The sequence below is a fragment of the Protopterus annectens genome, chromosome 9.part0, assembly GCF_019279795.1.
Source record: "Protopterus annectens isolate FY-2018-M chromosome 9.part0, PAN1.0, whole genome shotgun sequence".
Lineage (NCBI taxonomy): Eukaryota > Metazoa > Chordata > Ceratodontiformes > Protopteridae > Protopterus > Protopterus annectens.
Window position 1 is genome coordinate 1088404541 of NC_056743.1, and position 25519 is coordinate 1088430059.

At 43.0% G+C, this 25519-nt stretch overlaps 1 protein-coding gene across 3 annotated transcripts in view; it reads right to left on the reverse strand.

Moving 5' to 3' along the window:
• The window catches only part of LOC122811822 (cyclic AMP-dependent transcription factor ATF-7-like), a 2228331-nt gene that overhangs the window by 1762243 nt on the left and 440569 nt on the right, over positions 1-25519 (reverse strand). For 2 of the 3 annotated variants that reach the window (XM_044083931.1, XM_044083929.1), the window contains exon 3: positions 7331-7398. The exons of the other annotated variant lie outside the window; for it this stretch is intronic. The gene's annotated coding sequence lies outside the window, so the exon portion shown is untranslated. The remainder of the gene's footprint in view (positions 1-7330; positions 7399-25519) is intronic. 3 annotated transcript variants of the gene reach the window in all.

Below are 25519 nucleotides of genomic sequence, written 5' to 3' on the forward strand. Positions count from 1 at the left end.
TCCACTCTCCAAGCTGTGGGATGAAACCTTTTGTGCAAAACTTTGGCAGCTGATGGTTTAGTGGAGAAGCGAACAGATCTATGTCTGGAGTTCCCCATGACACTGTCAATTTCTGAAATACATGAGGATCCAATTTCCACTCGTGGGGATCCATAATTCGTCTGCTCAACACATCTGCTAAGGAGTTCTGTGCTCCTGGCAGAAACCTTGCCTGAAGATTGAGCTGTAAATTGAGAGCAGTCTCCCACAAAATCATTGCTTGCCTGCATAGAGGATAAGAATCGTTCCCCTTGCTTGTTGATGTACCACATGACAGTTGTGTTGTCTGTTAGAATCAACACCTGTCCTGGAAGAAGGAATTCCTTGAAAGCTATTAATGCAAACTGGACTGCTAACATCTCCTTCATGTTGATATGTAGATGTTGTAGTCTGACAGGCCACTTGTTTTGTATCCACTTTCCATTTAGATGAGCTCCCCAAGCTTTGTCTGAGGCATCTGTCGTTAAAATCTGACTCGCCTCTGGCCGGGTCACAGAGAGTCCCTTGTTTAGGTGACATTCCTGAGCCCACCACAAAAATTCCTTCTGAATGCAAGGTATTATTTGAATGACAGTGTCCAGATCCTGGCAGTGCTGTGTCCATACATTTTGAGATACCATTGTAGCTTCCTCATATGCAGTTTGGCATTGGGAAGCACCAGAATACAAGATGCCATGAACCCTAAGGCTTGAAGGACTGTCCTTGCAGTCAGCCCGGACTGATGAGATAGTTGATGGAAGTAAAGGGATAGACTCTTTTGTTTGTCCGGGGTTAAAAGGCCATCTGGGATGCTGTATTCAGTCTCACACCCAGAAAGCACATGTCTTGAGAGGGTACTAGACTGGACTTTATTTCGCTCACAGAATACCCTAGGCATCTTAGCACTGCTATCACATATTCCAAATGATGAAGAAGCTCTTCCCTTCCTTGAGCCAGAATTAGGCAGTCGTCCAAATAAGGATAGATCTGTATTCCTTTTAGTCTGAAGAAAGCTATCACTGGAGCCAGAACTTTCGTGAACACTCTGGGCAGTAGATAAGCCAAAGGGCAATGCAGAGAACTGATAGTGAGAAGTCCCAGCTCGAAACGCAGATACTTTCTGCAACTGAGTCTGATAGGAACATGAAGGTAAGCCTCCTTGAGATCCAAAGTTACCATCCAATGATCTTTGCCCAGCAGAGGTAAAAGCTGCTGCAACGTCAACATTTTGAACTTGGGAATGTCCAGATAAGTGTTGAGGAGAGATAAATCCAAAATTGGTCTCCACGTGTTCCCCTTCTTTGGTACTAGGAACAGGCGAGAATAAAATCCTAGGCCCACTTCTGGCAGAGGGACCGGCTGTATGGCCCCTAGTTGGAGCAACAGAGAAACCTGTTTGTGAGCCTCTATTCTTTGTTGAGGAGGAACGTCTGGCATGCCTTTGAAAGGAGGCAAGGTATGGAAATAAAACCTGTAGCCGTGGTGTATGATATCCAATACCCATCTGTCCTGGGTAATTAAACTCCAAATTTCTTTGAAAAGTGCCAACCTTCCTCCCAAAGGTGCTGCCAGACGAGCAGGCTCTGGCAGCTGAAAAGGTAGGTCATTGGGTCTGCTTACGAAGGACTGACCCCTGCCCTCACCAAGTCTGTGCAGGAGAACTCCTGTTCTAGGCCTGAAAGAGCCCTGAGCTCTGCCCTTACCACGTCTAGATCTACCCCTAGACTGGGAATCATAAGAAGGATACGTCCACCCTTTAGTAGGCCAATTTCTACTAAACTTTGGAGGCTGGACCTGCAAAAATCTTTAACAGTCTGCATAGACTTAGCCTTGTCTTCCATTTTCTTTAAAACTGTCTCAACAGGAGGACCAAACAACACGTCAGATTGTAAAGGAGCATCTAAAATCCTTGTTTTAACATGTTCAGACAAATTCTGATCCCTCAGCCAGGCGTGCCTGCGAAGAACTGACCCAGTGGCAGCCACCCTAGACGAGGCCTGTACAGCATCAAAACCACATTGCAAAGAATGCTTACCCACCTGTTCAGAAACATGCACTAAATCTTGCAACTCTTTACAATCAATACCTACTGCCAGAGCATCAACCTTAGACTTCAATTGTGAAAGGAGATAGTTTTGGTATTTCAACATGTGAAACTGGCAATTCAGAGCCCTCATAGCAAGAGTAGAAGAAGTATGGACTTTCTTTCCCCATCTATCCAAGGCCCTAGCCTCCTTGTCTGCAGGAACCGGATTTTTAACAACAGAAGCCTTAACACCTTTAGGCCCCTGGCTAACAGTTTCTGGGTCTGCCCTAGGACTCTTAAAAAGATACTTATGAGCTTCAGGCACCCTGTAATACCTATCCGGCTTAACAGGAGCAGGAGGCAAAGAATCAGGATTAAGAGAAGCCTCTGTAAAGACATCTTCCACTACATCCAAAACAGGAGGTATAGCCAAAGGCCTATGCTGGGGTAAAACAGAAATTCCCTAAGCCTTTTCCTGGAATCAGAGAAGTCCTGACCTTCCCACTTAAAATGCTCCCTCATGGAATGAAGAGTTTCTGAAAAAGAAAAATCCTCAGGAGGAGTAGCAGAAGGAGTAGAATCATCCACATCAGAATCAGAATAAGGAGAGTACTCCTGCAAGTCTTCAGCCGAAGACTCTGAAACATCTGAAGCCTGCTCAAAACCCCGCAGCTCAGGCTCCACCCTAGGTCTCTTATCAGGAGGGGGCATAGAACCCCTAATCAAAGTAATCAAATCTTCTGCCATATTAAGCATATGCTTCTTGGGCACAGTACCTGAAGAGCTAGGGGTAACACCAACTGAAGCTAAACCTGGCCTGCCCCTGGGAGAAGCCTTTGAAACAGAAGGAGAGGGCCTAGCCACCTTAGGAAGGGAGGGGAGTATAGTAACCTGAGAAGCCCCCTCAGCCTGACTTGTCTCCTGAGAGGCCACATCTTGCAATAATAAGGTCTCACCCTGGGAAGACAAAGAAACCTCCGGTGGAGCCACCGGCTCCACCGACACCTCTAAAGAACCAGCGTCCGGTACAGACGGCTCTTCTAGCCTAGGCTTAACTGCCTTGTCCTTGCGCTTCTTCGAAGAAGCGGGCGTCGGAGCATCCGACGGCATTTTATAGTTGCACCGCTTTCCAAAGACTAACCTTGCACAATCCAACCTTCTCTTTATAGTGCGTTTATTAAATCTAGCACAAGAGCGACAGCCAACAACGTCGTGCTCAGGCCCTAAGCAAGGAATACACAAAGTATGATAATCTCTATGCGGTATCTGTTTCCCACAAGAAATGCAATTATTGACTTTTCCTGACATCCGGTAAATGACTGAGGCAAGAAAAAAACTAAAATATTCCCCAACGGGGTACTTAGCCAACTTTGAACTCGCTCTGAAACTTCTAAATCGAAAAATCTCAGAACGCCAACCGGCACTTGCAATGCTGCTTCTGCATCAGACCATGCGGCAAAAAAGACTGAGGATATGACGTCGGTCATGTGCATTTGTACCCTGAACGTCCTGACGTCAGTCAAATGCGCCCTGACCGACGTCAGCCTTATACTTTGATATTCGGGCCGACCGAGGACAGCGGACTACCCAAGTGTAAGGACTGCAGCAATGTGAGATGAAGAACATGTTAAGGTTTTCCAGGGCATAGTTCAGGTGCCAAGGATGAGGAGGAGCTGTTTGTGGTAGTCCAATATGTAGGACACCTTTCAAAAACTGTCTGATCTCAAATCGAGATGATAGTGGTATATTCAAAAGGTAGGCAAGCAGAGACAGCTGAAATATTTGCGTTAATAGAAGAGGATATCAGGTCAGCAATAAGCAACTAACACAAAAAAAGACAGAATATTAAGAATACCCCATTTGATAAGGGTGTCTATTCTTTCTGCATCACTAAAGGGAGAATCTCTTCCATTTAGAGACTAAAGAGTTTCTTGTATTTGTTTTTTTAGACTTCCGTAAAAACTTATGCATGTAGTCAGGAAACCGGTGCCTAAAAGGAATTAAAATTCTATTACCCAAAGATTCAGGTTCAAAATCTTAGGAGTAGGGTGAATTAAACAGCCTTTGTCCTGTGAAAGGCAGTGACGTAAGTTGTGAGGACTGTCCCAGGTCAGATGAAAGAGAAGGGGGAACCAATACTGCCTGGACAAAAATGGAGTCATTAACAAGATTTTAGGCTTGTTCCTCTTGATTTTAGAATGACTTTTGGAATCCAAGGACGTAGAGGGAAAGCATAAAGGAACTTATTTTTCCAAGGAAAGGTCATTGCATCCATTTTCCATGCCTGAAGGCATGGTAATCTTGAACAAAACAGCTTGAACTGTCTGCTATGTATGGAGGCAAAAAGAGCTATCTGTTGATTACCCATAAATGGAAAATATTTGGAAAAATCTCTCTGTTTATTATATATTCATTGGGGTCTGTTCTGGATCCGTCAAAACATCTGCTACCATGTTTCTCACAGGGGGTATACACAGAACCTGGGGATAGATTTTGTTTTGAACTGCTATTTCCCAAGATAGCAAATCCAACCTGCACAGGTGATAAGAACTGGTGACCACCTGACTGTCTGTGAAAATACAAAGAAGACCCAGAGCCTAGAGGTAATGTGCTAAACTAATTGCTTTCACATCCTTTACATTGATGTGGTCCCTTCATTCCTTTCAACACCCCCCCCCCCCCGGAATAAACACCCTAAACCAGATCTGAGGTATCTGTGAACAAATCTTGTCAAAGGGAAAGAACTAAAAAAGGGCACTCCTGGATTGATTAAAATCTGTTGGATCAACCATAAAAGTTCCTTCTTGATGAAGGGCAAGCAAGGAATAGGGAAGGTTAATGGACTGAAGTGCTGAGTCCAGACAAACTTCAGTTACCACTGAATTTTTCTCACATGCAGTCTGGTATCAGGAACCATGAGAATTACTGATGCCATGCAGCAGAGCTCTGAGAATCTCTCTTACAAAGGTCATGTCTAAGAGAAAAAGGTTCTTAAAGTAATCTATGAAGAAAATAACCTTGTCCTTTGAAAGAAATGCGGTCATTGACAATGCATTGATTCTGCATCCCTGGGAAATCTGATCCCAAGACAGAGTTAAGCAAGACTTCTTTATGTTCAGAGTGAACTCCAAACTGCTTAGGAGATCCATCACCAACTGCAAATGAGTCAGCAGAAGCTCTTGTGTAGTAGCCTGAATATGAAGACAGTCTAGATAAGGAAATATCTGAATAGCTCAAAAATCCGCAGAAAGCAATAAAAGAAGCTAGGCATTTTGTAAAAAACAGAGAGGTAGCAGAAAGACAAAGTAAAGCTTTTAAAAAATCAGAAAATGTGAAGAATTTCGTGTACTGCAGATGAATACGAATATGAAGAAATGTGTCCTTTTAATCCAAAATAACCACTAATGCCCTGTGAAAGAATCAAATGAAATAAGGACTGAATATACATCATCTTGGAAGCTTGGGACCTAAAGAAAAATGCTACCAAAAGAAAGATCCAAAAAGGTCTCCAAGTGCCTTCCTTTCTGGAAGTCAAAACCATTTTGGAGCAAAAACCTGTAGTCTCTAAGAGAGGAGGAATCAAGTCTATTTTCTTCGGAGAGAGAAAGTCTTGAAATAGAGGCAGAATAAGATTAAATCTGGCTTGTGGGTGCTGAGGAAACCCTGACAGATGAGAGAAAGGCATTCTGTATCAGCCTTGAATGATGGACCCCTTTGTTCGAAGTTATCAACTGATAAACTGGCAGAAAGAGAGAAAGTTTTTAAAGATAAAATAACCTAAGAAAGGCCAAGGTAGGATGGATTGGGAACAGGAGATAGTTAGTGATTTGTCTGAAAAAGAAGGTCTAGAACCCCTGAAATCTGCAGAGACTCTTCCTGAAATCACCTTGTAGGAGGTCTGATAAGACTTTAGATCCTTACAAAGAAAAGGACCAGAAGGGGTCCAGGGAAGTAAATAGTGTAGTAAGAAATAGCCAGGGAATTGTTATGGCTAGGCTTGTATAGGCCCCTAGGGCTGATAGCCTAATACCAATCTATGAACCTATAAGAACTGGAAGGAGAATTTCTGTGAAATTTTGGAACCTGTGATAGAAAGACTGGTTTAAGGTCCTGCATGATCTTACTCTTCTGTGGCACATGTTGAAGACTCAGATGCCATCTTACTTTGTGTAAGCCTTTTACGTTTCTAGTTCTCCGGAGAAATTTTCAAAGAAAATGGACTACTATGCAAAGTTTTGAGGACAAATACCTGACAGAACAATCCCTATAACTGTATTCAGCACCCAGATAAAACAAACGCCAAGTATTGTAATCTCTGTGAGGAATCTACCTCCCACAATCACATTTCCTTATCTTTAATGAAATGTACAAAACTTGAGAAGTACAAAAAAATAAAAAAGAGGAGCATCTCCAACAGGGATACTTATCTGCCCAATGGCTGACAAAGAGAAAGCCACTGGATAAATAATTATCCTAATAGCTGATGAAGAGGCATGAATTGTACAGCTGACAAATCAAAGCTGAAGGGACAGCTCATTACTTGGTTGATGGCAAGAGAGTTCTAAGGTATTTTTTGTCTATATGTCCCTTACATACCTCTGGCACCACTGGACTGAGGTCATAAGTCAGACATATGGCAGAAACAGAGGGTGCTCAGGCTTTGGTATGCAGGCCAGATGGCAGGATATTCTATCGGTTAATACTGCAACAACACTCATGGAAGGGCATTTACACATCTTACAAGTCAAACAGCAACCAACAGAGCAGACAAGACACAGAATGGATAAACATAATGCACAGTCGCTGCACAACTGCATGATGAAAGTATGGACAGCCAGCTGTTGTCATCACAGGCAAGGTTGATCCACAGTAAGATGCACAGACAGGACGAATGCTGATATGTTCACCTGGGCAAGATGTTTAGGCAGCAGACCTTATAATGCTAAATCAGGGGGCTCATGTCACCAACACCTAGCAGATCCTCACCATTGTTTTGTTCTGTTCTTCCTTATGCTGGGGAGGCACTAAACCCCCTGGATGCTTCCTCCTGATTAAAGGTGTTTACACCAAGAATGTGGGCTGCAGGTTCCCTCACAGCAGTCACTCCCTGTAGCTTCCTCCTACTTCAAAAAGACAACTCACTATTGTTCATTGTTCACTCATTACCTCTCCCAACCACACTATCTCTGGTGATGATTCTGCAACAACTGACAAAATCCTAAGTAGGGCCAAATTACAGCACATACAGCAGCCAGAATGAATGGTGAGTAGTAGCATGCAACATACCCTATGATGTGCAAGATGATGAAGGCACCTTCTGTATGTTGCACAATGGGCAATCCTCTCTGCACTGCCTGCAACAAAACAGTTATACACAACAATGAATGACCAGAGACAGACAATGCTACAAACCCACCAAAAGAATACAATGTAGCTAATCCAATTCGTCATGTTACTCCCTTCGTAATATAACACTCCCCTGACATGCAATGCTTCTGCAACTTTACAGCTATTATGGTCATAATCCCCCCAAAAAAGGAGTACCAAAAGGGTAATCCAGTAGCATCTAGTAAGTGTCAGCTGTAACTGTTTAGAAGACGTGCAAAATTTCATGCATCAAAAGGTAATGCCCTTCTAGCCTGCCAGTATACCAAAACAGTTGCTTCCATAAGTGTCCAAGCTGTTCTTAAAAATATCTAACCTAGTGCTTCCTTTAATGTAATTTGGAAGTCTTTTTCTGTGCATCAGCTGCTCTCTCAGAAAACCAATTAGTACAGTTCTCATTCCTACAGAATCGTCTACATAAGTTGCCTGATGACTCTCTACTATTATTTGATAACCCCAAACACTCCCAGAGGTCGCCATCTCTAAACACCCTATATACCCGATTAAGATCTTCTCTTAAATATCTATATGAGACACTGTACAAGTTGAGATATTTTAGTCTTTCATAATAACTTAATTTTCACATCCATGGATTCTCCTGGTATATTTCTTTTTATACAGCCTATAGTTCTATAGCTATCATTACCAATTGGTCTGTATGATTACTAAAACTCAGAGCTGGATCTACCTATATACCCAGGTCCTTAAATGAATCTACACTTAAAAAAAAAAACTGTGTGCTATATTAAATATTCACCTTTCAATGTATGTCTCCCAAATTTCATATGCTTAGTTTTTGATGTATGTATCTGCATATTATTCTCCTGTGCCCAAATGGTCAATTTAGTTAAGTTCCTTTGCAGACATACCCTATCTGTAACACATGCAATCAGTTTACCAAATTTGAAGTAAACTGCATACAGACCGTAAAATACCTCAGATGAAAAAGATGGGTTTGAAAGATACAACCTAAACAAGTATGAGTCTAGGACATTGCCTTGTGAGACACTTTGATTGTAACCAATAATTTCACCTGTCCAATTGCTGTATACTTGCCATCTCCTATTTATAAGCCATGCAGCTATCCATCTTATGAGTATATCAATACCTAGTTGTTGATCAGCGTTTTATGTACAACCCTGCCAAATGTTGAAGTTAAATCTATACAAATTACATCACAGCAGGATACTTCATTCATACTTGTTATTACATTGTTATAGAACATCATGTACAGGTAGTAATACATCCATTTTCAACATATGCATGCTGATATAAGGTTTCAAGTCCCAACCTTTCCATTTCTGACAAGAACTTATCCAATATTACCTTCTCAATTATTCTTCCACAACATGAAAGTAGACTTAAGGGTCTGTATGAATCTAGGTTTGTCCTAACCCCCTTTCCCTTAAAGACAGGTTTAATAAACGCAGGTCTCCAATCTTGAGGAATCTCCCATTATTTGTATGACCTACTAAATAATACATATAATGATACTGTAAGTTCTTGCTGACGTGTTCTCAGGCTATTATTACTAATTCCGTTTCCTTCCTGTGCTTTGCTTATATCCAGTTTGCATAGCTCTTTTTCAATATAATCTAATTTGGTTTCAGTATCTCATGCTACCTGGATGTCACTAGGGCAATTTATCACCCCCTTTGTGGAGCCAAACTGTTATGCATAACATTTTCTAAATATAGCCATACTCTGTTGTGTCTGAGAAAAAAAATTTAGAATATACACAGTTTATCAATTTGTATGCCTTTACGCCTTTCACATCTTGTGCATCTATAGAAAAGTTTCCTATTATGATCAATATCTTTATATACATCTTCTTCAAAATTTTCTGGATCCTGTCTCACACTGTGTTTAATCTGTTTGTCCAGCTTGTTTATTTCAGTTTTCAAAGCTGCAGTTCAACCTCTTTCCCATTTCTTATATATTTTTTTGTTTCTCACTTTAGCCATGTAGCTTGTTCTTATTGAAATACATATATCCCCCTGATGTTGTATGCCTAGATCCTGATGTTAAACATTTTTTTTTTCACTCAAACAATTTCTGTTTCAAAACTTTCCACATTCCTTCTGCGATTTTTCCACTGAATGCATCACTCCAATTAGTTTTACATAGTTACTGTTCTGCTTCCATGTAATGTGTAATTAATCTTCTGTGCACTGGTTTAGACTTCACCTTAGCAGACTTATCTAGCAACAAATTAACATTTATAACCCCAAGATCACTGCATACCAACGGTAGTAAAACTTGACATGAAATTTCTTTAGGAACACAAACAATGTCTATTATATTCCACTTCCTGTGTTTTTTTTTTTTTTTTTTTTTTTTTTACAATTTGATGCAATTGTTCCTGAGCATTTACGTTGTGATCTCCTTACTAACGTTTCTGAATCAATATTATTACAGTCTGTTTCTGTTAAAATTAAGTCCCCAGGCACTACTATTCTTCCCTACTGTGTTACATGCAAAAAATGCTTGAATTTATCTAGGTCATCAGCACTTGACTTCACTGGTCACTCCAGCAACAGTTACATGTTCCAGGGTTGTCTTTGCTGTCACAGTTACACAATCTATAGTATTGATCAATGAAAAAAGAAGTTATGTACTTACCATAACGTTCCATGTTTGTAGTCCATCTCGCCTATATACTTGCTGGATAGGTTCGGAGCAGATATTCGGCTCCGACTCGGCTGATACTAAAGCTCGAGAGCTTTTACTGGCTCAAGGCTAGCCCCTATCCCATGGTGCATCTAGCATATACTTACGTCTTGATTTTTTCATATGTTACCAAGTTGTAATGTCACTGTTTAGTTTGTGCGTCCACAGATATTTGATTTTATGGTTGCCATTGAGGTTTACTTGTGGTTGCTGTACATGAAATGCAATTTCGAGGGACTTCAATATATGTTATGTACATGGTCTTTAGCAAGGCGTCAATAGCTAGCCCTCATGTTTCATCATCTTGATTGTATGACGACTTGTTTCTGGATAGTACAATATCAGGGCATTTGTCCCAGAGAGATAGCGATCAAGGCACTAGCATAAGGTAGCCATGTTACATACTAACATCTAGCCACTCGCATTTTTCAGATATTAGGGGTTAGGCATTTCAGACAAGTTCAAGGGTACCGTAAAGGAACATGAGGTATGATTTTTTGTTTACATGCATTTTGTGTATTTGCATTTTTTCACTTTCATATCATTCACATTTGCCCATATATTTTACATCACCGAGAGAAGAGTTCTCGGTTAGGCTCTTAGGAAAAGAACAAACAGTTTCACGCAATACGATTTAAGATACGTTTGCATTCCGATGGCAGTTTATTTTCTATGCTTAGGGCATTTTTTGGTATCAGTTTTTGCATCAGGTCCTATTTATGTTTGGTGTTTTTGGATTTGATTCATGTTATATTTATGTTTTAGCTGTTTTTGATGCTGAACATTGTAATAGATGGCTCAAGGATTTTAGATAGATTGCTTAATTGTATAATTGATTCTATATTCTTTATTGGAGAGGTGTGTCTGTTTTAGAGTATATAAGCATTGCATTTTACATGGTTTTGTATAAAGGATCTGAAGAAGCGTGTTTCACAAGCGAAAGCGCTTGTCCGATTAAAGAATACTTTGTTTTATCCATTTATTGTGGTGGTCCGTTCCAGTTTGTCTACAGTATACTTGGATTTGGTGTTTTGGAGCAGACCTTTGGGCAACAGCGTCTCCTTGTTGCTACATATCCCTATCCCATGGTGCCTCACGGCAATTCCCCAGATCTAGTTTTCAAGAAAGCAATAAATACCTATCAGGTAAGAATAAGAAAAAAGCTGTATAAATACAGCAAAGGGTTAGAAATATAATCATTCCAGGTGGACAACAAAACAACAATGTCAGGCAGCATCAAAAAAGCCAGATCCCCCAGAAACAGGAAGGGGGGGTTGGAGGGAGGGACGCAAGAATATAGGCGAGATGGACTACAAACATGGAACGTTATGGTAAGTACATAACTTCTTTATGTTATGTAGTCCTATCTTGCCGTAATTCCTGCTGGATGGGACAGCGTCCCTAGCACCTTTATCCTGGGTGGCTCAAGCGAAGAGACTCTTCAGCACAGTGGACCCAAAGGATGACCTGTCCCGGGAGGCCAGATCCAATTTGTAATGAGTGACAAATGTATGTGGTCTTGCCCAAGTAGCTGCTGCACAAATACTATCAAGTGGGAGCCTAGATCTAAAGGCACATGAAGTAGCTACAGCCCTAGTAGTGTGACCTTTAGCTTTGACAGGTAATTGTCTACCAGCTTGCTGATAAGCAAAGAATATGCAATCCAAAAGCCATTTTGAAAGAGTAATTTTAGAAAGAGGCAAGCCTTTCCTTTTGTCAGAAAAGGAAACAAAAAGTTGATCAGATTTCCTGAATTCATTAGTCCTGTATATATAAAACCTGAGTATCCCTTGGACATCTAGCTGGTGTACTCTATACTCTGATTTATTAGAGTGGTTTGGAAAAAACACAGGTAGCTCAATGGTGGTATTCAGATTGTGCTCTGAGCATACTTTAGGAAGAAAGGAAGGGTTTGCCTTGAGAGAGAGACTATCCTTGTGAAAGACAATGTAAGAAGGTCGAATAGTTAGAGCTTGTAGCTCTGAAACTCTCCTAGCAGATGTTATGGGTACCAAGAACAAGGTTTTCCATGAAAACAATTTTAAGTCTGACGACGAGGATGGCTCAAAGGGTGCAGACATTAAAGATGAGAGGACTAAGGTTAAGTCCTAGGGTTCTAATGGTTGTTTTATTGGGGGCTTAAGAAGAACTCCTTTTAAGAAAGTTTTACACAGGGAGTGCTGCATGATTGGATTTCCCATGAAGCCAAAATGGAAATTGGAAATGGCAGCTAACTGAACTGTAGCAGCTGCTGCTCCTTCATGAAAAATTGTTGTTAGAAAGGATAAAATGGATTCTAAAGGAGCAGTATATGAATCTAAGCCCTGATTCGTAGCCCAAAGGGAAAACCTTTTCCATTTGCTAGAATATAGTTTCTGAGTGGAAGGTTTATGGGATGAAATTAGGATGTGTTTGACCGCTGGGGATAAGGGAATACACCTGGCTATTTGTGGAATTGGATCAGCCATGCTGTCAATACGAGGGTGTGAATGGAGGGATGGAACTGTCCCGACTGATGAATCAGGAGATCTGGAGATGGGTCCAGAATACATGGTTCCTCCAAGAGGAAGGACCACAGGAAAGGAAACCAAACTTGACGATGCCAGTAAGGAGCAATGAGAATCAAGGAAATCCTCAACTGTCTTGCTTTCTGTATTACTTTGGGGATGAGTGGAAAAGGAGGAAAGGCATAAAGAAGTCCCGGGGGCCATTTGTGAACTACAGCATCCCTGGGTGACATCCCCGGATGGGGACTGAGGACAAAGTAGCTGCTGCATTTGGTGTTCAGGTGAGTGGCAAATAGAGTGCAGCAAGACTGGCCCCATCTGTGAAAGATCTCTTTTGCAACCACTGGATTCAGGGACCACTTGTGAGGCATCAGAATTGCTTGGCTGAGTTTGTCCGCTATTACGTTAGATTTCCCTGGGATATGTGTTGCTATCAGGAAGTGCTGAGTATCCATCACCCATTTCCAAACTCTTAAGGCCTCTCGGCAAAGCAGGTAAGACTTGGTTCTCCCCTGCTTGTTTATGTACCACACGACAGACATGCTGTCTGACTGAATCGCAATCATCCCGGTGGGAAGGGAGTTCTGAAGAGCTTGCAACGCATATAGCACCACTCTCATCTCCAGAACATTGATGTGCAAGTGGTTCTCGTGGTTCTGCCAAGTACCTTGGACTGTCATTCCCAGATAATGCCCCCCCACCCTATCTGGGAAGCGTCCGTGGTCAAAACTACTTTCTCTTGGGGAGGAACAAGTGGACGACCTAGGACAAGTTGTTTTGTGTGTAATCATCATGTCAGTTCCTTTTTGCATGCGTTTGTTATTAATATCTGGTGAGACAATGGAAGGTCTTGCATCGACCATTGTGCAAATAGCATCCACTGGAGAATCCTCATATGTAGGTGAGCAAGAGGAACTAATAGGATGGCGGAAGCCATAGTCCCTAGGACTTGAAGGACTACTCTGGCCTGGACTCTCTGTTTACTAAGGATCTGACCTGACTGCGTAGAGATTCCACTGTTTCCTGTGTTAGCTTTACTGACATGCTGGTTGTGTCCATTTCTGAGCCTAGATATACAATATGCTGCGAGGGAGATAAGACTGACGTTTGCAAGTTGACAGTGATGCCTAGACTGGTGCACAAGGACAGAGTCCCGTCCCTGGTCCTTATGAGTTGATGCTTGGTGGTAGCAGTGAGGAGCCAGTTGTCTAGGTACGGAAACACCTGGAATCCTTGACGTCTCAGGTGAGCCGTTACCACTGCCATGTATTTGGTAAACACTTTGGGGGCTGTAGTGAGGCCAAAGGGCAGTGTTCTGAACTGAAAATGACTGGCTCCCAGCCGGAAGCATAAGTGTCTCCTGGAGTGCCTGTCCATTTTGATGTGGTAGTACGCTCCTGGAGATCGATTGAGCACATCATAAACAAAGGGAAATATCGACTGCAGAGTGACCATTCGGGTCTTTGATTTTTCTTACATGCTTGCTGAGCCTTCTGAGATCTAGAATTGATCTCCAATCTCCTGTCTTTTTTGGAACTAAAAAGAATCGAGAGTAAGTTCCGGATCCTACTTGCTCTGTGGGGACTTCTTGGATGACTCTTTTTTGCAGCAACGAGATGACCTCTGATGTTGCACGGTTTAGTTGGATGGGTGGTACGTCTGAAAGAGACCAGTTTGTTGGGGGTTCGGAAATAAAGGGAATCAGGTAACCTCTGGATATTACTGTGTGTACCCAATGATCTTGAGTGATAGTTAGCCAGGCACTTGGGTACAGCGATATACGACCCCTGTCTACCTCCAGGGACGGACAGTCGGGCAACCCTTCAGGGTCAATGGAAGGGACGATCAGAGAAGGCTTCTCCGTCTCCCTGATGTTGCAGACCTCCTCTTCTGCGAGGGTGGCATCTTCCATTATATCCTCCCCCTCTGCCTCTGGGGGAGGGTTGACCTTGCGCCTGAGGAAAACGTTTTTGGGATTTGCGGAACCACATAGGGTCTAGATGGGAGAGAGAAACGGATTCCAACAGCAGATAAGGTTTTCCCTTCCTGCTCGCACCTAGTCAAAGTCTCTTTCACTTGGAGTCCAAAAAGAGATGAACCATCAATGGGAACATTAGTGAAGGAAGACTTGAAGGATTCCGTAAAATTAAAAAGACGCATCCATGAATGTCTCCTAAGGGATATTCCTGCTGCGGCTGCCCTACTCGCTCCATCTGCCGCATATGAGATCAGCCTCATGGAGGAGCTAGCTATGGAAGTAAGGGTGGAGAGCTGCGTAGAAAACTTATCCATGGAACCCAGAGCTACTGAACCCTGGTGGGTATCTCCTAACTCTTTCAGAAGATCCCTCAGAAGATGAGTAAAATGAGTCAGGTAATTCAGCGATCTTCATGTAAGTGCCGCTGAAGAAAAAGTACGCTTCCCATACCTATCCATCGTCCGGGACTCCTTGTTAGGAGGATGGATATTTGAAGAAGTCTCAGATAATTCCTTCTTGGTGGCCGCTGCTACCACCATAGCATCAACTGGAACTCCCTTACTAAGGAAAGACTTGTACTCAGGTGCTGTCATAAATTTGTTTGGCCTCCTCGGGACGGCTTCCACTGAATCTGGAGAGGTCCATGCTTTCCACGATATGACCCCCAAAAGTTGGTCATAAGGCACACCAAGAGGTGGAAAGTCGGGAGCCAAAGGCCTCAAGATACACTGATTCATCCTCAGTAGGGTTAGAGGCCTTCCAATCACCCCTCTTTCTAAGGATTTCTTGGATGTCAGAAAAAAAGACATCCTCATAGGGGGATCTAGGGAACCCTTTTGATTCCTCTAAATCAGTGTCTGACGTGACAGACTCAGGGGAGTCGACATGTTTTCTCTTAAATAGCCTCTTCCAAGGGAGCTCTCCAGTGGGATAATCTAGGGAGGTCTCGGAAGAGGGGGCACCTCCAATGGGAGCTACTTGGGCATCTGGTTCCCTACACTGTGGGGGTGGCAGGGGGGAAGAGGTTGCTGCCTGCTGCTGGTGGGACACATGTTCCAAAGGAATGGCTTTGGTAGAGGATAAAGCTTTCCCTATAGCTTCAAAAGCCTTCCCCCCCCGCTCTGATGAAGACCTCCGCTCCGAGGGGGCAGATGGTTGACTCCTAGCAACAGGGAACGGCTCCGAAGCAGAAGAGGGAGCTGAGACGAGGCTCCGAGAGGGAAGGACAGTTCCGCCGAGAACCCAGGGTGGCTGTCCCGCTCAGAGTCGACACGAGAGCATCGGCTTCCAGAACCCTCAGCTCCAGACTGAGCCATCGAGGATAGAGTAATTGGCTCTGCAGAAATGGTTGAATCCCCGGAGCCGAAGGGTCAAATACAGAGGAACCTGACGTAACAGGCTCCAAAAGCGAAGCAGTCGGATGAGGAACAGTGGTCGGTAAAGGGGTCGGCTCAGAGACCTTTGGGTCTGGAGGGGCCAATTTTCTAGCCAGAGCCGGATCCGAAAGCAACCTCTTCACCACCCTCTCAATGTCCTCATCTGATAGGGTCTTGGAGGATCTGGTGGAGACAGAAGGAGACCACCTTCTCTCCAAAATAGGAGATCCCAATGTAGGAGACAGAGTCTCGATGTCATGCTAAATTTTCAGTACCGAAGACCGTCTTGGAACCAATGAAATCGACTGCACCGAAGATGAAGCAGAGTCGAAACTGACACTTTAGTCTTTTTGGGTGGCTCAGAAGCCTGGGCCGATGATTTTCTCTTTCAGGATTTGGAGCTACCTGACCAAGTTCCAGCTGTTCCTGGAATGTACTGGTCATGAGACACCTGTCAATGAGTTTTCTCTTCCTTTCATTCAAAAACTCTTGTGCTAAAAGCGTGCCAGAAGGTGCAGAGTTCCTGTAAATGGGCTTCACCAAGACAATATACACAACTGGTGTGGATGTCTGTAAGAGACATTTCTGCGCACACCTATCACATTTTTTGAACCCCGAAGGGTGATGATCCTTGTGATCCTTATCTTTATCCTTAGACATTCTTAGACAGTAAGACAAAAAGATAATAACAGTAATAACAACAATAAAGGTGAGAAGAAGATTGTTAAAAAAAAAAAAGTCACACACACACACACACGCACACACACACACACACACACACACACACACACACACACACACACACACACACACACACACAGGGAGGAAAGGCCCTCTAATGTAAAGGGGCTGAACAGTCCTAAGGGGGGAATAGGGGTTGAAAAACTTTCAAAAACAGTCGCACAAGAGATAAGAAACTATGTATGTATGTATATATAAATATTATATATATATATATATATATATATATATATATATATATATATATAAAAACAGAAAAAGGGTAGAAAAGGAATAAATATAGTAAAAAATCATTTTACTTAGCCAACCAGCCAGTAAGACACAACCGCAAAGCTTTTGCAGCAAACAAGATCTGGGAATTGCAGTGAGGCACCATGGGATAGGGGCTAGCCTCAAGCCAGTAAAAGCTCTCGAGCTTTAGTATCGGCCGAGTCGGAGCCGAATATTGGCTCCAAACCCATCCAGCAAGAATTACGGCAAGATATCCAGCAAGAATTACGGCAAGATAGGACTACATAACATCAGAAGTTATGTTCTTACCATAACGTTCCATCTGTGTTGTTCATCTTCATTCATTCATTACTGATGGGTGTCGGTTCCATCCTTGGAACAGATTCGGCCTTATAACAAGCTCATGCCAGCCAAAAAACTCTCAAGCTAGGCTTTACCCATAGTGTCCCTCTCTCTATTATCTCAGATCAAGTTTACCCGTGATAAAGAAAGCAGAGGCTTTTTCTGAGCAGCTACCCTAATGCTGGATTTGGACCAAATCCGGACCTCCAGGAGTCCCTTGGAGGGGGAAGGAGGGTGGGATGTAATGAATGAATGAAGATGAACAACACAGATGGAACATTATGGTAAGAACATAACTTCTTTATCTGATGTTGTCAATCTTCACTCATTCCTTACTGATGGGACAGAGTCCCTAGCTACTTTATGTCCTGGCAGGCCCTTATGGAAGGATGTTCCGGAGTACCATTGAACCAAAGAATACTCTCCCCCTGGAGACCAAATCTAATTTGTAATGAGTGATAAAGATATGAGGTGTAGTCCAAGTTGCAGCTGCAGAGATATTGTCCACTGAAGCCTTTGAATGAAATGCAACAGAAGTCACCACTGATCTGGTGTAGTGTGCTTTGACCTTGCTTGGTAGAATAATTTTACTATGTTGGTAGACAAAGGATATACAATTTCTCAACCACTTAGATAAGGTCACTTTAGAAACCAAGTTTCCCAATTTAGGGCCTGAACAGGAAACAAACAACTGGTCTGATTTACATAATAATTTAGTTATGTCCAGATAAAATCGTAATTGTCTATGCACATCCATCTAATGAAGACAGTATTCTCCTTTATTTGAGTAGTTAGGAAAAAAGACTGGTAGGTCAATTGCCTGGTTAACTGTCAATTCTGAAATAACTTTGGGCAGAAAGGAAGGGTTAGTCCTAAGTGATACTCTGTCCTTATGAAAGACCATGTAAGGGCGTTTTATGCACAAGTCCTGAAGCTCAGATATTCGTCTTGCTGAAGTGATGGCTACTAAAAATAGTGATTTCCAGGATAAAAACTTTATATCGCAAGTGGCAGCAGGTTCGAAAGGTGATCATGTCAGGGATTGCAGTACTACTGTTAAACCCCAAGGCTCAATCAGTTCGTTGAAGGCTGGTCTGATATGCAAGACCCCTTTCAAGAAGGTTTTACAGAGACGATGGAAAATTAAGGATGAGTCTTGGGATCCATTATGGAAGTTTGAGAGACCAGCCAAATGTACTTGAATGGTGGAGGCTGCTGCTCCTGAATGAAGATCTGACAAATAATCCAAAACCACACTAACAGGAGCTGAGCAAAGGTCTAGTTCTCTTTATCAGGACCAAATAAGGAATCTCTGACTTGAGAAGATAGATTTTTCTGGTGGAATGTTTATGTGAAGCTAGAATAATGTTACGTATGGGGGAAGTAAGGTTATTCTGCCTGGCAATTACTGGAAGTGGAGAAACCAAGCTGTCAGCTTGATGCTGGGTAAGTATGGATGAACCAACCCCTGCGGGTGAGAGATCAATTCTTGAGTTGGATCCAGAATTCATGGCTGGCATACTAGGTGAGGTCACAAGAAGGGAAACCAAACTTGTCGGGACCAGTAGGGTGCAATGAGAATAACTCTGCTTCTCGGCCAAAGGGCCTTCTTTAGAAACTGTAGGATCAGGGGAAGGGGAGGGAAAGTCCCGTTGGCCAATAGTGTACTACAGCATCCTCCAGGGACTCCCCCTGTGGGGGATTAGGGCAAAGTAGCTGCTGCATTTGTGATTTACCGGAGAAGCGAACAGTTTGCAGCAAGGCTGGCCCCAGCAGCTGAAGATCTTCGCTGCTATGGTTGAATTGAGGCACCACTCGTGAGGCAGGAGGATACATCTGCTCAGTTTGTCTGCAATCCTGTTGGAATTCTCGGGAATGTGCATTGCAATTAGAAAGTAGTTCGAGGCTATCACCCATTGCCAAATTCTCACATCCTCAAGACACAACGGGTAGGATTTGGTTCCCCCTTGTTTGTTGATGTACCAGACCACTGAGATGTTGTCAGACTGGATAGCATCAGTCCCTGATGGGAGGACAGATTGGAATGCTTGCAAGGCTACAAGCACTGCCCTCAGTTCTAGGACACTGATATGCAGGTTGGCCTCCATGGTTGACCAAGTGCCTTGGGCCGTCTTTCCCTGAAAATCCCCTCCCCCCCACCCTATCAGGGAAGCGTCCATGGTCACTATGGTTTTGGCTTGAGATGGGGAGAAAGGGCGACTCCATAGGTCTTTCTCTGGCTTCATCCACCAAGTTAAATTTTATTTGCATCACTTTGTTATGCGAATCTGAAAGGACATAGGATGATGTGAAGGGTACCACTGTGTCAGTAGGAGCCACTGAAGAAGCCTCATGTGTAGTCTCACTAGAGGAACTACTGAAATTGATGCTGCCATTGATCCTAGAAGTTGGAGGACAGTCCAAGCTGAAACTTTGTCTTGAGAGAGTATCACCCAGAGTTGGGACCTCAGTCTTTCCAATCTGTGATCTGGAGGGGAGACTAGGCAAAACTGCTCCTATAAATTCCAGGGTTTGAGAAGGAGCCAACTTGCATTTCTCCCTGTTTATAGATTCCTAGGAATTCTGCTAGTATTAGAGTGCAGTTTAAGGCTGTAACCAGTACATGCTTGGTGGGGGCAGTAAGGAGCCAATCGTCTAAGTATGGAAACACTCGGAATCCTTGCAGTCTCAACTGAGCTGTTATTGCTGCCATGCATTTGGTGAACACTCTGGGGGCTGTAGAGAGTCCAAAGGGGAGCACTTGGAACTGGTAATGATTGGCTCCCAGCCAGAAGGGAAGAAATCTTCTGGAGTGTTTGTCCATTTTTATGTGGTAATACGCATCCCGAAGATCTACTGAGCACATCCGATCGTCTTTCTCCAGGAAGGGTAATATAGACTGAACTGTGACCATCCGGAATTTTGTTTGGTTGACAAATTTATTTAGAATGCTGAGATCCAAAATTGGTCTCCAGCCCCCTTTCTTTTTTGGCACTAAAAAGAATCTTGAGTAGAATCGGGATCCTATTTGGTCTGGTGGCTCTGCTTGGATGGCTTTTTTTTGAGAGAGCATTCTTATCTCTTGAGCTGCTCCTTCCCTTTGACTGAGTGGAATGTTGGGAATTTGACTTGATGGCTTTGGGTAAATATTGAATGGTATGTGACACCCTCTGGCTATGATATTCTGCACCCAAGAATCTGTGGTTATTGTCTGCCAGGCAGGGTGGTGCAGAGAGAAACATTCCCTGACTGCTTCCAGAGGAAAGCAAATCAGGCCGCTCTTCAGGAGCACTGGTAGGGCTGTCCAGAGAAGAAATCTATGGACCCCTGATTACACGGATCCCCTCTGCCTCGGTCTTCCCAATGAGTTACACCCACTGCCCTGGGCAGTAAACTCACCACTTGTGTCACGGAAAGGATCCTGGAATTTCTTGTGCCACATCTTTCCACTCCTCTGATTCCTAGAGTAGAGCTGGGGGTGGGAAAACATACACCCACGGCAGACAGGGTCTTGCCATCCTTTTCACACCTGGCTAACACGTCTTTCACTTTTGGGACAAAAAGGGAAGAAGCTTCCACTGGAGCATTAAGAAAAAAAAGACTTAAAAGGGTCCGCAAAGTCACAAAGGCGCATCCAGGCATGATGTCTCATGACAACGCCTGAACCCACAGCTCTAGCTGTCCCTTCGGTAGCGTGAGAGATTAACTGCATGGACGAGTTGGATATGTTCTCCAGGGTCGCAAGGTGCGAGGCAACTTTGTCACATACCTCATCAGAAACTGCTCCTGCTAGGGTTCCGGAGAGTTCCAAGATTAGGTCTCTCTGAAGCCTAGTAAAATATGCCAAGTAATTCAAGGACCGAATGGCAAAGGTAGATGAGGCAAATACTCACTTCCCTAATCTGTCCATCACCAGAGACTCCCTGTTTGGGGGGGTGGACAGTCTGGCTCTCTTCAGCGAGCTCTTTCCTAGTGGCCACTGCTGCCACCACCACAGCATTTGCCGGTAGGTACTTGGACCAGTGTGGACTTTCCGCAGGTGGGGATAAAATTTTGTCTGGTCTCCGGGGATTGGTTCAACAATATCAGGACTCTTCCATGCATGCTGCGTGACGAGTTGGACTAGTTCATCTGCAGATGGGGTCTCACAAGAAGAAGAGGGTCAAGCACGAAAAGCCAGCAAGAATACAGACTTCTCAAAGGAAGAGTTGGTGGACTTCCAGTTTCCCCGCTGCTTTAAGATTTCCAGTATGTCTCCAAAGGAGACATCCTCAGGGAGTGACCATAGGGACCCCTCTCCTTCATCGTAGTCTGTATCTTCGAGGAGGGACTCTTCGGGGGAGTCCATGTGCTTCCTCTTGCACAATCTCTTACATTGTACATCTTTGATGGGGGCTTCTGATGAGGACTCTGAAGAGAGGTCACCATCCGTTAGGGTATCTTGAGGCTCTTGTGCTCAATGCCCCAATGTGGTGGCCTGAGTCAGCTGCAGTTCAGAGGGAGGACATACCTGGTACTCCAATGCCGATGGTTTGCCTACAGAGATAAGGGCCCTCTCCATTGCTTGGAAAGCTGGCCCGCCTAAAGAGGGGTTGGAGCCTGGAACTGAGAAGGACAACCTCAGAACCGGGGTCACAACCTGCTCCAACGCACCCACTCCCAAGGAAGGAGCCCCAAGAGGACTTGGTACTGCCAAGACTCCTGGAACCATAGTGGATGGTGCAGTAGAAAAAAATCAGCGACGTACTGGAGGTCACAGTGCCTGCAGCCCAGTCACGATCCTGCAGATGGCTCGGCTCCAATTAAGTCAATGACCAGAGGGTCAGCTCCGGAACCACAGTTAGATCCACCAGTGGAACCAAAAAAGTGGGAACCAAAATAGGTGACTGTGCCGGGTGCTTCGATACCTGCAAGGAGTTCAAAGGAGGAGAATATGTTGAAGTCCATGGAGAAAGACTCCCAACACTGGTTGGGAGGGGAGTTCTGGAAGGTGTTGAAATCCCTCTGGCCATCAGCAGCTGATCCACAAGTCAAATCACATCCAATTCCAACAGGCTCCTGGAAGATCGGGTTGATATCCCCGACGGAGAATCAGGCAGTTAAAAAAAAGGGCTATATTGCTGCCCAAACTATGGATCTGCCATGGGGGAGTATTGGGTCCGGGAAGCAGACTGTCCTATCGGCACCGTGGTCTCAGGACCAGTAATATGCACAGGGAAGGGTGAAGTGACCAGTGCTGGATTTACCACTGTTGGTGCCAAATAGGATGGGGCTGAAACACTAGTTGACGGCATAGTCGGTGCAGTAGATATTACTGGTGCCGTGGCTGATGTCAGGGGCAGTGTTTTTGAAGACGGCATCAAAGTGGATGTGTGCAGTTTTGGAAATGAGGATGGCACTGTGGAGGGCAGTTGAGTCCCTGGAGTGGAAGTCGTTGGTGCTAATTTAGGAATTTTTGGCTTGGGTTCAGACTACTTCACCAGGAAGAGGTGAAGAAGGAACAGAGTGACTTCTTTTTTTATGTTCTTTCTTTGGAGGGGGTGAACCCTCAGACCCAGAAATAGCCTCTGAAAAGGGAGTTTTTAATAGGCCTTTTAGAATCAATTAGTTTTTCCTCTTGTTTAAGGTACAAGAACTGAACCCCTTACAAATCTCACATGGTGGTTGAACAGAGAGGTGCGGAACACCCAGACAGTTGAAACAAGATATACGAGTATCCGAATTAGGCATTTTGCGAGTGCATTGGTCGCATTGCCTGAACCCTGTTGTCCCTTTCTTTTCAGACATGGTGGGAACAAGTTAGGTAAATATCTACTATCAACAAAATACAATACAAAGTACAAACTTCCAATGAAAAGAAGCATTTTTTTTTTTTTTTGGAAAGGGAAGAAAAAATACAAACAATGGTATTTAGATTACCTCAAGAGGTAAGGAGAAGGAAAGTAGAGACAGAGAGGGAAGGCCTGTACCAACGATGGTACTGAGACTACCAAATTAGTAAGGAGGTAAGAAAAGATTCACTCAATAGAGGGTAAAAGTTTAGCGACTAATGAGAGAAGGGATTACAAAGCGAAAAGAGAGAAAATCTGCAGAAAAAAGATTTCAAAATAATTTTTATAGTACTTAGCTGAGACCTGGCTTAACATGTCTTGGTATCAACGTGGCAAACGGGATCTGGTAACAGGGAGAGGGGCACTATGGGTAAAGCTTAGCTCATGAGTTTTCTGGCTGGCATGAGCTTGTTATAAGGCTGACTTAATTCCGAGGACGGAACTGACACCCACAGTAAGGAATGAATGAAGGCAAACAACATCAGATCATGTAATACTCACGGGTCTCATAACCATCTTTAATCCCTATCTTAACATCTCCACCTAATTTTTTGTTAAAATGTCTGTTACAGTAAAAACATTTACAGCCTGACATAACTGGTTTCCTGCCACTGATCTTTAACCATGTTTCATAAACAGTAACAATATTGATCTTGTAAGAACATAACATATACTCCAATAAAAAAAAAATATCATTAATGCTCCTAGTATTAACAACCATCAGAGATGCATTAAATGTTGCTATCTGTGAACTATTACATTTTCAACCTGGCAAAAATCCTGCCTTGTGTTTGTCAAATACTCCAAAATTTCTGCTGCAAAAATACTCTTCCCTGATCCTGCCAAATGCACACCATCTTTTGGATTATTTTTTTTTAAAGTAGATGATCTTCTTCTGGCTTTTCCCGGTTAGGGGTCGCCACAGTAGATCATCTGTCCGCTCATGATTGGCAGTGGAGATTTATGGTGTTGAGTTGCCAGCCCGGCACCCAACCTTCCACAGAAGGCACATACACATGCACACCTAGGGACAATTTAGAGTGTCCAATCCACCTACTGCATGTCTTTGGGATATTTATCAAAAAATCTTTTCATTCATAATGACCTGACTTTCCGTTCTGTATGTGACTTCTGAAAAATATGTCCTAACACCTGTACAAGCTATGCTATCTAAGACGGCTGTCAGTTCCCTACTAACAGAGTCCTTGCAGATGAGATCATTTGTACCAACATGAATAAAAACAGATCCGTACTTCCATACATTAAGGCACTTTAAGGCTCACTTCACATCCTCTATTTTTGCTCCTGGCAAGCGTAACACTATTTGATGTTTATTATCTTCTCCGCAGATGTTAAGTATCAGTTCCTCTAATAACTGAATCTGCAATTGCAAGAATATCTTTTCTGACCAGATCTGAAGAATCTTCATTTTCTAATTCAATAATACCTGCTCTATCAATTGTTACAAAGAATTAACAATCACCATTAGTCTTATTAATCCCACTGTTTTCATTGCATGTTACATTTGCAAGCATAAAAAGTCTCGCCCAGCTCGCTTTGCATGTACATCCACAGCTTGAGCCATGTTCTTAACATCGGTTTTTCTCATCTATTTTCTCAGAGTAATGTTCTTCAATCCAAGTTCAGTTTTTGATTTCTTCCTTTTCACCTGCCCCTTGCCTAATTTTTCTAACTTCTCTTTTGGAAAAATGCTGCCTTTTTCTGTATGCTGAAGGTTTTCTGATAGAAAAATGCTATCACTCCCTGTAATCTGTGTATTACATAACAAAGCAGTGTCCTTTTTGGTATATATTCTCTTTACTTTACAGACATTAATCAGTTTGTTTTTTTCCTTGTTTGTTGTGAACCTCATCCTTTCTTTCTTTACGTCCTTTTAAATGCTCTGAATCCTCAGATTGCTGAATACTTGTATACAGAATTCCAAAGTTGAGAGGCATTGTCTTGTTTCATAAGGGTTGAGTGATCTTTAAAAACAAAAGACACATCTAAATGTGTTCTATTTGCTCTTTGCCTAACATTATTTATCTCACCAGTCTAGTCATTTATATGTGTAACAGTTCTCCAAGTCGTGTCAATTGCACAAGTGCAATAATCATCAATAAGTCTAGATTTACTAGTAATACTGGTAAGCAAATCATACAACTTTTGACACAAGGAACACAGATCACCAGTGTTATCAGGTGTTATCTATAAATATACATAGCATTTATTACACTGTACAAAATATTTGTTCTTTAGCAAATCATTAATGGTATACTCATTTAAGGAATCCACATTCAGCTGCAAATGAATAAAAAATTCTGACAGAAAAGAATAATCAAAATCAGTTACCACATAATTTAAAGAAAACTTAAATCAAATTCTAAGAGAAAAAAATCACATAAACAATGCAT